Below are 12404 nucleotides of genomic sequence, written 5' to 3'. Positions count from 1 at the left end.
TCACTTAATGGCCTCCAGGTCCATTCATTTTGCTGCAAAATTCATAATTCCATTCTTTTTATGGCTGAATAATATTCCATTGTGTACATATATCACATTTCCTTTATGCAATCATTCATTGATGGACACTTAGTTTGATTCCGTAGCTTTACTGTTATGAATAGTGCTGTGATAAACGTGCCTATAGGTGTCTTTTTGATTATTTCTTTTCCTTTGGGTAGTTTCCAAGTAGGATTGCTGGATTTAATGTAGTTTTATTTTTAATTCTTTGAGGCCTTGCATTACACCGTTTTTTTCTCCCTTTCCCCCCAAGTAGCCTCTGAACATTACATGCCTAGTCATCCTCTGCCTGGCTCAGCTGATGGTCCTAGCATCTCCCACTGATGGGCTTTTTCTTGTTCTCCTGAAGAGTTTCATATGGCTTCATAAGATACAACTGCATTTTGATTATGATTCTCATAGATTTCTGCTTTGCAAAAAACAGACAAAACCCCACAACTCAGGAAACCACGTTAATATATTTTTCAAAGGTCTAGTTCTGACTATTTTTCTATTCTCCATTGGCTTTTACTATTCAAAACCCCTCGCTTGCCAGCAGTGGCATTCCACCTATCCCCACCTCTCTTAGCTGTGGGGCTAAAGGATAGAACATTCTATTTGGCTAAAGAAAAAAGGTCATCAGATTGAGCCCAGAGATGTACACGTAGGGGCTCATAAACAAAACAACCTCATTTCACTCTTTTACAGCAGAATTTTAGCTAGGTCACTTCTACGAACAGCCATCTATTGGGGGAAAATTAATGACTATCAATTTACAAAACAGGATTATGGAAAAATTTTAAATGAGAGCTAGATAGAGAAACTCTTGGGGTAATGCTCCTCAGTGACCTAGAAGTATATTGAAAAAACAAAATAGTGCATTTCTGATAATGAAACATGACAACTGTACCTAACCTTTTAAAATTAACAGTGGTGCATGTATACTGTGATCTTTTCAAGGGCAGCAGGACCACATCTGAATCATTTTCTCCATAGATTATCTTGAGGAACATGATAGTCAAATGTCCGTAGGTATCTCCACCCATCTGGGCTTTGGGTCTTGAATTGATGCTTATACAGGAACTAGCTGCCATTAGGTGGAGCAATTTGAAGTCCAATAGGTCATCTCGAAGGATATCGGATCAGGAGGTTTAAGAACTCCAGATGTTTTAATTTAGGTGAGTGCAGCTACAAGGCTGCTAGGACATTAACAAAGAACTGATTGATAGAGAAGAAAAAGTGGCTGGTATTAGATAATGGTATTAGATAAAAGTAGCTGGTATTAGATGATGGGAGGGGCCGATGTCTGGTTGCCAAGGCACCTAACTCTTCGCTCAATAGTCCCCCAAGCACAGGATTCATGGCTTTCGTGGCTCCATCTCTTGGGTGTGGAGCATAATCCTTAGCTGACCTTTGAAAAATGCAACCTCAGGCTTGCCCGGCTTCTGGTACTTCCAACTCTTCTTTGCCATTATTATAAACACAACTATCAGTCTTTGAGGGGAGGCTGATCTTTTAGTTCAGATTTCCACAGTTCAGATTGGCAGGTGTCCTTTGTCATCTCATAAAGGAATTAAAGTGACCTGAGAAAATGTCCTCTGGGTAAGATCAATGCCACCTGTACTCTGTCCTTGCCTGAACTCTCTCATCAGAGCTCTCATGTGCATCAGCCCTTCCCCACTCCCTTCAAGCCTGTACAGCCCAGGCATGACAATGAATTTGGTCCTTTAGCAATAGCATGTACAACTTCCAGGTTATTGTCTATCCTTTTTGAGAACTCAATAGGATTATTATTATTTGAGACAGAGTGTTACTCTTGTCGCCCAGCGGGAGTGCAACGGCATGATCTTGGCTCACTGCAACCTCTGCCTCCTGGGTTCAAGCGATTCTCCTGCCTCAGCCTCCCGAGTAGCTGGGATTACAGGTGACCGCCACCACGCCCAGCTAATTTTTGTATTTTTAGTAGAGACAGGGTTTCACCATGTTGGCCAGGCTGGTCTCGAACTCCTGACCTCGGGCGATCCACCTGCTTTGGCCTCCCAAAATGCGGGGATTACAAATGTGAGCCACCATGCCTGGCCAGGATTATGTGACTGGAAATGTGAAAATAAGAAACAAAACAAAAATACCCCAGGAGACAAATTATATTTGTCTAAGGTAGAAGGCTTTGAAGTATTCCCCACTGTGAAAGAGAGCATTATACTTAAAATATACCCAATTATTCATTGAATAGTTGATTTAACTTTTTTTTAATTTAACTTTTTATTGGGGGAAAAAAAGGTCAGTAGAGCAAAGGTTTCCATAGCAACCTGGCAGCCGCACCTCTTGTAACCTATGAAATCATTAAGTTGAGAGGTGCAACTAGGTCAGAGAAGAGCTTATGGGAATCGGCTGACCAATGATTATATAATTGGAATAAGTGAAGGTCACAGCCCACTCACCCAGGAGGAAGCAAGTAGGTCTTTATAAAGGCCCCAGGTTGCATCATTCTTCCCTATTATCAGGAGGGCCTTCACCTGGGGTGAGAGACAAAGTGTGTGCCTATGTTTTCAGGATGGGAAGTGGTAGGGAAGTGCATTAAAGAATGAAAAAACAAAACCTAAGAAAACAGACAGCTTAACAGAAACATGTTGTTCCTATGTTTTCAGGATGGGAGGTGGTGGGGGAATGCATTAAAGAAGGGGGAAAAAAAAAACCTGAGAAAACAGAACGCTTAAGGTTTGAGTTAGAAGTCTGGCACTACCCAGTCTAGATGATCCCTGCTGTTCCTGTTAATCTGGTAAGAGTGGGCAGGCCTCTTTTTGATGGGGGAGAAGGGTCAGCGGGGAGGCCTACTGTTATCCCCCTATAGCCAGCTGGACTTGGGAGTAAAGCGATATGAGGACAAGAAAACAGGACGACCAGGATGGGCTTGCTGGCAGTTACAAAAAACCTAGGCTTGGGAACCTGAAGGTTTGCCAACATTAGGAAGGCTGAGCTATCCAAGAGACACATTCCTTTCAGTCCTCATTCTTCCCTATCCCACAACCTATTCCAACCACTGTAAGTTCCCATTATGCCTACAAGTTGCAGATAAAAACCTGGTGCTTAATACAGAGACTGCTGGAAATGAATACCCATGGTTAGGCTCTTTTATCTTAGCAACCCCTCTGCAAACCAGATGCAAATAGATTAATCAACCCAGTTTCATTTAATGTGGGAATTGCAGAACATTATACAAGGCAACTGTTTTCTTTTGCATCTGCTGAAGAGAACGAGGGTTGACTTAGAAAAAAATTGTTTCCAGCCTGGGTCACACATTGAAGGAGAGAGAGATGGATTCTCTTTTCTCAGCATCCTGTGGCAGGAAAGCCTGTCGCCTGATCCACATCAGTCCTATCACAGGGGTCAGGGTCCCCATTCTCACCAATCATGCAAATGCTGAAAGACCAGTCTGGGATGCCGCTCAACTCCTTAGCCCTGAAAATTGCTTTCTTGTCAACATCCTCGCTGTCTCAGAACCCACCTCTGACCTCCCCATTCCCCAAACAGCACACCCAGGTGGCTTATTCGTTACCTTTGATCACGTTTGTCTGAGAGAAGGTAGGAGTGCAGGACTGAAGAATGTATAACTCGGGGGGAGTGGTAGTGAGAGAGGTCAGTTGGGGATAACAACCAGAGCTACAGCACTCATGCGTTGGCTCTAATACTAAAGTCCAGGGTCATTTCCAGCTTGCTGAGTGACCTTCAGTCCTCTATGAGTCACAGCTGCAGCTGAGTCATAGGCAGTGGGAGACAAGCTATGTTTTCCGCTTATAGGCCTCCTTCCTCATTCCCTCCCATACTCTTCCCAGTTAATTGAGGAAGGAGCTGTGTCTTCTATTATTATTATGACATTTTATGGCTTCAGAGTCATACAGATTTGTCATTTACCACCTGTAGATTACTTCCTTTGTCTGAGACTTAATTTCCTCATCTACAATGAGGAGATAAAATGGTGCTTTATAATATGTCACAGGATTATCATGAAGTTTAAATAAGATAAATCATGTGAAAAATGTCTCAAAGTCCCTGTCATACAGTAAGTGCTCGAAGAGTGTGAATCATTATGACATTACTCCCCCAAATCATTTTGGAAGTTAAATTAGTTGATGAAATCTCATCTTGGAGTCACTGCTGTATAGAGGTCAATAGAAGGTTATCTCCACTGTAAATCACTACATTGGCCATGTGTGTTTAAAATCCATTATTGAGGCCGGGCGCGGTGGCTCAAGCCTGTAATCCCAGCACTTTGGGAGGCCGAGACGGGCGGATCACGAGGTCAGGAGATCGAGACCATCCTAGCTGACACGGTGAAACCCCGTCTCTACTAAAAAATACAAAAAAAAATTAGCCGGGCGTGGTGGCGGGCGCCTGTAGTCCCAGCTACTCGGGAGGCTGAGGCAGGAGAATGGCGGGAACCCGGGAGGCGGAGCTTGCAGTGAGCCGAGATCCGGCCACTGCACTCCAGCCTGGGCGGCAGAGCGAGACTCCGTCTCACTCTGCCGCACAGGAAAAAAAAAAAAAATCCATTATTATGAGTTTGATTAGTGAGAATTATCTCCCCAGAACCTCATCACCCTGGAAGAGGAGGCAGTGATCCAATCTAATTTCTGCATCCTAAAAGCTGAGGATCGACCCTCAGCACATGTTGACCCAATTGAAGGCCACATATCCCAAAAAGCTAGGCATGAAACAACACATGGGCTTCTCTCTGAGCTTCCCTGGTGCTTGGTAAGGAGTGTATGAATGTATTAACTACCTTCTACCATGAATGTAGTGACTATCTTCTGTTAACTACCTTGTTAGACTTCTGCTAGGGTCTATCCCAGGGTTCTCTGTGTTCATACTAATGGAATGATTTGTCCAGCCCATATAGAAGATGATGTCGTTGTTCATCACTGTCAGTATAACTTGGCCTTTGACCACTTGGGTGCTCCCTGGGTTCTTCTGCACACTTGACCTTTTAGGCATCCCTTAGATGCCCTAACATCATACTCAGCTCTCAATGGAACTGACCAGCTCTCAAATTGAAGGCTATTTAGCGAGTTTCATTCTCTGGAAACAGCCCATTAATCAATACATATATATTTTTTGAGACAGAGTCTCGCTCTATCGCCAAGGGTGGAGTGCAGTGGCACAATCTTGGCTCACTCCAACCTCTGCCTCCCGGGTTGAAGCGATTCTCCTGCCTCAGCCTCTGGAGTAGCTGGGACTACTGGCGCACACCACCACACCTGGCTAATTTTTGTATTTTTAGTAGAGACGGGGTTTCACCATATTGGTCAGGCTAGTCTTGAACTCCTGACCTCATGATCCACCCACCTCGGCGTCCCGAAGTGCTGGGATTACAGGCATGAGCCACTGCGCCTGGCCTAATCAAGATGTTTTCTAACAAATTTCTTTATGTTTAATTTGTTTTTTTGTTTTTCCCTCAAGAGAAAGGAAACTCTGTAAGTGAGCTTCTGTGAAGTGTTACTAAGTATTTTCCATGACAGATTCAGAGATCTAATTTCAGGGCAGGGAGTGCTTTTAATACCCCCCCACCCCAAAATCAGTGAAGACCAATTCACTACATAGCTTTTCGATCTCAGATTGTAGTCATAGGAAATAGATAGGATTCCAACCTCCAGAGGCAACTTTTTCCCCCCCCAGAAACAAAGCTTCAGTAATGGTATACACACACAAAACCAAAGGCAAGATCTGTGCAGGTATTTTAATTGTCCAAGACACAGTCATCAAAGAACTATCATGTGGGCACCCCTGAAGCACTCCCATGTGTTCCAAATGCAAAGAGTAGAGGCACTGAAATGTTGACAATAAGGTGTGGCCTTGACAGCCTCATTGGGCATGCTAATGACATACAAGCTGTGCCAACCTTCTCCAACAGGTTATTCCAGGGCTCCTGTTGTACTTTACCCCTCACGACAGACTACTGCTATGGGGAGAAATGTGCTACAGTACTGGTGAGGAGCCTGTATTTTCCTCTGATAACCTCATGGACATTTAATCCAATAATTTATGGGAAAGCATTTCTGTTTCCTGACGTTTGGAGTAGTAGAAGTCAGATAGAGTGGACTTTTCAGTAATAAGGGAGTTATGGAATTGTCGTGGAATGATATTTAACTTTGGAAGGGCTCGTATGTCCACATTTTTAACAAGTGAATAAACTAAGTTCTAGAGAGGTTTTGTCATTTACCCAAGGCCATTATGTTTATTTAGTGGCAGAATCAGACTAGAATCAGACTAGAATCCAGGACCCCTGATACCCAATTCAGTGCCCTTTCCAGGACTTTCCACTGTAATATCCACTGCAACTTTCCACTGTAATATCATATGTTTTACCTTCAATAATAACAGCTAATACTTATTGATTACTCCCTATTTGCCAGAATTGCGCTAAGCACAAAACAAATGCTAGGAGGTAGGAACTTTTATTTTCTCCACTTTATAGATGAAGAGATGGAGGTTTAGACAGGCCAAGTAACTGAACCAAAATTGCACATCACACTGCACAACTCTTTTAATGTTTAACTTACTAAGCTAACCAATCCAATCCAAGAAGACTACTCAGACTAGAGAAGATACTTACATTGACCAGAATCTACAAGGCAGAATGTCAGAATTCTGTGTACATTTTTTAAAATTTTTATCCTGAAAAGATAACTTCCTGTGTTAACACTTACAAGTCTATTTCTGGGAGATTCTTCCCCCTTGTGAATGCTCTCATTGACATTCACCACTATGTTTAGGATTGGGAACAGGATGAGCCTTTACAAATGTGCACAAGTTGGAATTAAGAGTGGGCAGGTAGAGATTTGAGAATTAAAATATACATATTTTTTAAGACAGTCTTACTCTGTCACCCAGGCTGGAGTGCAGTGGCATGATCTCGACTCACTGCAACCTCCACTTTCCAGGTTCAAGTGACTGAGTAACTGGGATTACAGAAGCGTGCCACCACATCTGAATTTTTTTTTTTTTTTTCATAGAGATGGGGTTTCACCATGTTGGCCGGGCTGGTCTCGAACTCCTGGCCTCAAGCAATCCTCCCACCTTGGCCTCCCAGGGTGCTGGGATTACAGGTGTGAGCCACCAAACCCGGCCGAGAATTAAAATATTGATCAAACAGATTGAGTATTCTCAGCTGCTCAGAAAAGATACATTTATTTATTCCATTTGTCATTTCCAACTCTTCATAAATCTTCTGTTGATTTTTGGTAGAATAAAGCCACTTAAATAAAAACTACTTGAGGTAATAAAGCTATCTTCTGTTTTATTCTCTTTTTTTCCCCCTACAAGATTTCTTCATATGCATTTCCCACTCTGCTCCTCTGCAGTTGAGCACCAGGTGTCCTTTATATCACTCAGGTAACCATAAAACAACACTTTGAAGCCACTCATTTATTACCACAAATGGGCAGAAAAACACAAGAGAAACTATGAGAACCTGTGGGGTTATTTAGCAAATGTCTTCTTCAGTTTCCATTCAAATCACTTGGGTCTCTATGATTTCCACAAGACTATGTCTTAGTCTATTTTCTGTTGCAATAACAGAATGCCATAGACTGGTAATTTATAAAGAAATTTATTTAGCTCACAGTTCTGAAGGCTGGGAAGTCTAAGATGCCAAGCCTTGCAGGCATCTGGTGAGAGCCTTCTTGCTACATCATAACATGGTGGAGGGTATCACATAGCGAGAGGTCAAAAGAGTCAGAGAGACTTTGCTTTTATAACAAAGCCACTCCTGAGATAACGAACCCACTTCCATGATAACAACATTAATTCATTCATGAGGCCAGAGCTGACATTAATCTATTCATGAAGGCAGAGAAATTAAGTTTCCAACGCATGAACTTTAGGGGGATACATTCAAACCATAGCATTGTCCAAACATTCCACTCTTCATTGGAAGTAGAGTTTGAACTAATAGACAGAGTTAGTAATTTGGAGAATTAGATTATAGTGTCAGCCATCCTCTCAGAAACTCAGTTTCCCCAAAGTGTAATACCCACTTTTTCAACATACACAGTGATTATATAGACAACATAAGAAAATATGTGAATGTTCTTTGAAAAGTTACAAGTTATACAAATGCAAATTATCATTTGTGATGGCTAATTTTGTGTGTCAACCAGACTAGGCCTAGATATTTGGTCAAGCATTATTCTGGGTGTGTCTGTGAGGGTGTTTCTGGATGAGATTAACATTTAGGGGCTGTGTAGCAGCTCACACCTGTAATCCCAGTACTTTGGGAGGCTGAGGTGGGAGGACTGCTTGAGCTCAAAAGTTCAAGCCCAACCTGGGCAAAATAGTGAGACCCCATGTCTACAAAAAATAATAATAATAATAATAAAATAGCCTGGCATGGTGGTGCATGCCTGTAATCTGAAATGAGAGGATCACTTGAGCCCAGGAAGCAGAGGCTGCAGCGAGCCATGATTGTGCCACTGCACTCCAGCCTGGGTGACAGAGTGAGAACTTGTCTCAAAAAAGAAAACAACACAAAACAAAATAAAACAAAACTCCATTATAATCAATATACTGAGTAAAGCAGATTGTTCTCTCTAACGTGGATGGGGGTGGGCCTCATGAATTAGTTGAAGGCCTGAATAGAACAAAAAAGGCTGACCCTCCTTCTAGTAACTGGGAACTCCTCCTACCTGATACTCTTCAAACTGGCTCTTCTTTGAGTTACAAGCCTGCCAGCCTTTGGACTGGAACTACACTGTTGGTTCTTCTGGGTTTCAGTTGTTCTGACTCAGACTGGAACTACACCATCACTCCTCTGGGTCTTCACCTTGCCAACTCATCCTGCAGATCTTGGGATGTTTCTGTCTCCATAATCATGTGGGCCAATTTCTTATATTTCTCTCTCTCTCTCTTTTCTTTTCTTTTCTTTTTTTTAGACGGAGTCTCGCTCTGTCGCCCAGGCTGTAGTACAGTGGCACGATCTCAGCTCACTGCAAGCTCCGCCTCCCAGGTTCACGCCTCCCAAGTAGCTGGGACTACAGGCGCCCACCACCACGCCCAGCTAATTTTTTGCATTTTTAGTGGAGACGGGTTTTCACCGTGTTAGCCAGGATGGTCTCGATCTACTGACCTCGTGATCCGCCCACCTCGGCCTCCCAAAGTGCTGGGATTACAGGCGTGAGCCACTGCGCCCAGCCTCTCTCTTTTCTTACTCTTTAGCTCTAACCTCTCACTTTTGCTCCAAACTTAAGAGTTCATTTATGCAATAAATATTTATTGAATGCTTGTTTAGGTGCTGTAGATGAGGTGCTAAATAAGATAAACAAGGTCTCTGTTCTCATAGAGCTTACATTCTAATGAAGAAGAAAGAGAAAATAAACAAAACAGTAAATACAGAAGAAAATATCCAGCAATGATAAATTATTTGATCAAAATCAAACAGAGATATGTGATAGTGATTGAATTGAGTAAACAGGCTAATTTAGATTAAATGATCAGGCCTTCCTGAGGTGATAACTTCTAAAGGAAGAACTGAATGACAGAAAAGAGTCAACCATGGGAAGATATGGGGGGAAACAGAAAAGAGTTGCAGCAAGACTCTATGGTTGTGTTGAACTTGGTGTGTTCAAGAAATAGAAACAGAGATAGAGAGGCTAGAGCATAGTGAATAAGAAATTAGTACAACATGAGGTCACAGACATAAGCAGAAACCATATCATATAAAGCATGTAGGGCATGATAGATTTATGTGCCAGAAAAAGCCATTGATAAATTATAGGTAAAAGAGTACCACGATCTGATTTATGTCTTTAAAAGATCACTTGAGCTGGGTGTGGTGGTGCTCACCTGTAGTCCCAGCTACTCAGGAGGCTGAGGTGGGAGGATCACTTGAGTTTAAGACTGGCCTGGACAGCACAGCAAGACCTTGTCTCTTAAAAAGAAAAGAAAAGAAAAGAAAAAAAAGAAAAAAGGCCGGGTGTGGTGGCCCACACCTGTAATCCCAGCACTTTGGGAGGCTGAAGTAGGCAGGTCACCTGAGGTCAGGAGTTTGAGACCAGCCTGACCAATATGGTGAAACCCCGTCTCTACTAAAAATGCAAAAAAAATTAGCCAGGCATCGTGACATGTGCCTGTAGTCCCAGCTACTTGGGAGGCTGAGACAGGAGAATTGCTTGAACCCAGGAGGCGGAGGTTGCAGTGAGCCAAGATCGCGCCACTGCACTCCAGCCTGGGCGACAGAGTGAGACTCTGTCAAAAAAAAAAAAAAGAAGAAGAAGAAGAAAGGAAGAAGAGGAAGAGGAAGAAGGAGAAGGAGGAGGAGGAGGAGGAGGAGAAGGAGAAGGAGAAGGAGAAGGAGAAGAAGAAGGCAGGCCAGGCACAGTGGCTCAGGCCTGTGATCCCAGCACTTTGGGAGGCCAAGGCGAGCAGATCACTTGAGGTCAGAAGTTCAAGACCAGTCTAGCCAACATGTTGAAACGCTGTCTCTACTAAAAATACAAAAATTAACTGGGTGTGGTGGTGCACACCTGTAATTCCAGCTATTTGGGAGGCTGAGGCAGTAGAATCAGTTGAACCCAGGAAGTGAAGGTTGCAGTGAGTAGAGATTGCACCACTGCACTCCAGCCTGGGCAAGAAAGTGAGACTTTGTCTCAATAAGTAAATAAATAAATTAAGTTTTAAAAGTTCACTCTGGTCACTGTATAGAGAATAAAGTGTGTGTGTATGTATGTGTTTGTAGTCATCTGGCAAAGAAATAATAGAATACATTTTAATAATATAATAACCTTAGGCTTGGCCTAAGGTGGTGGTGATTGAGATGGATGGATTTGGGATAAGTTTTGGAGCTGCAGAAAATACTACTTCTTAAGATATTGCAGGTGAGTGATAAAAAAAATAAAAACAATTAAACATGAACTTTAGGTTTTTGGCTTGAGCAACTAAGAACTGAGGTGGGAAACACTGTAATTGGAGGTGGGAAAAAATCAAGAGTACCATTTGGGATATATTAAATTTAAGATTCCATACAAGTGGAAAGCTGGATATATGTCTGGAGTTCTTGGAAAAAGTCAAGTCTGGAGATGAAAAAAGGGTGTCAACATGATTGACAATATTTAAAGCCATGGGACTGGATAGCATTGCTAGAGAGAGAGGGGATGGAGAGCAAGAGTCCCAGGGCAGAGCCTTGGTCATTCTAAGACTTAAAGATTAAGCAGATGGGTAGGATGCAGCAAAGGAAACTTAGAAGAGATTGGTGAAATAGGAAGAAAAATCCATCGAGTGGTTCCCCAGAAGTCTAGAGAGGAAAGTGTTTCATGAAGGAGAGTGTGGTAAAGCATCTTGAATGTTGCTAAAAAGTGAAGGAAACACATAGAAAAATGGACACTAGATTTTGCATCATATCAGATCTATGTCCAAAAGATCACTCTAATAACCGCATGCAGAAAGGGTTTGTGTGGGTGGGAGGTGGTGGCAAGAATGGTAACAAGGTGATAACAGTTAAATGATCATTGTTAATGCAACTACAAGAGAAAATCACAAGGGCCTGGACTGAGGCAGTGATAGTGATGGTGGAGAGGAGAAGATACACACAGAAAATCTCTAAAAAGTAAAACCAAAGTTCTCTTCTCTCATAAATACTTCTTCCTCTACATTTCAATTGTTCCTATTTCAGGACCTCATCATCTCTAAAAGCACAGAGCTTGGAAAAAAAGTTAGAGATTACCCAGACTAAGCTCTAATATAATGGTTCCTGAATTAAATATTAAGCAAGTCATGCCCCTAGTGAAAAGCTTTCCATGGCAGAAATAAGATTAATACACAAAAAGCAGTTGGATTTATCTCTACTAGCAATGAATATTCCAAAAATGAAATTAAGAAAACAATTCTACTTATAATAGCATAACAAATAATAAAATACTTAGGGGTAAATTTAGCCAAGGAGGTTCATGACTTACACACTGAAAATTACAAAACATTGCTGAAAGAAATTAAAGAAGACCTAACTCAATGGACAGACATATCATATTTACAGATTGGAAGACTTAATGTTGTTTGATGGCATATTCCTTAAGTTTATCTACAGATTCACCATGATCCCTATCAAAAGGCCAGCTGGAATTTTCGAAGAAACATACAATTTGATCCTAAAATTCACAGGGAAGGACAAGGAATCCTGAATAGCCAAGATAAATGTTTAAAAGAACATAGTTGGAAGACTCAAACTGCCTGATTTTAAAGCTTGCTACAAAGCTACCATAATCTTGACAGTGTGGTACTGGGCATAAAGATAGACATATAGGCCAACAGAACAATCTAGGGTCCTGATATAGGCCCATGCATCTATAGTCCATTGATTTTCAACAAGGGTGTCGAGA

The sequence above is a fragment of the Papio anubis genome, chromosome X, assembly GCF_008728515.1.
Source record: "Papio anubis isolate 15944 chromosome X, Panubis1.0, whole genome shotgun sequence".
Taxonomy (NCBI): domain Eukaryota; kingdom Metazoa; phylum Chordata; class Mammalia; order Primates; family Cercopithecidae; genus Papio; species Papio anubis.
This window is presented reverse-complemented; position numbering follows the sequence as displayed.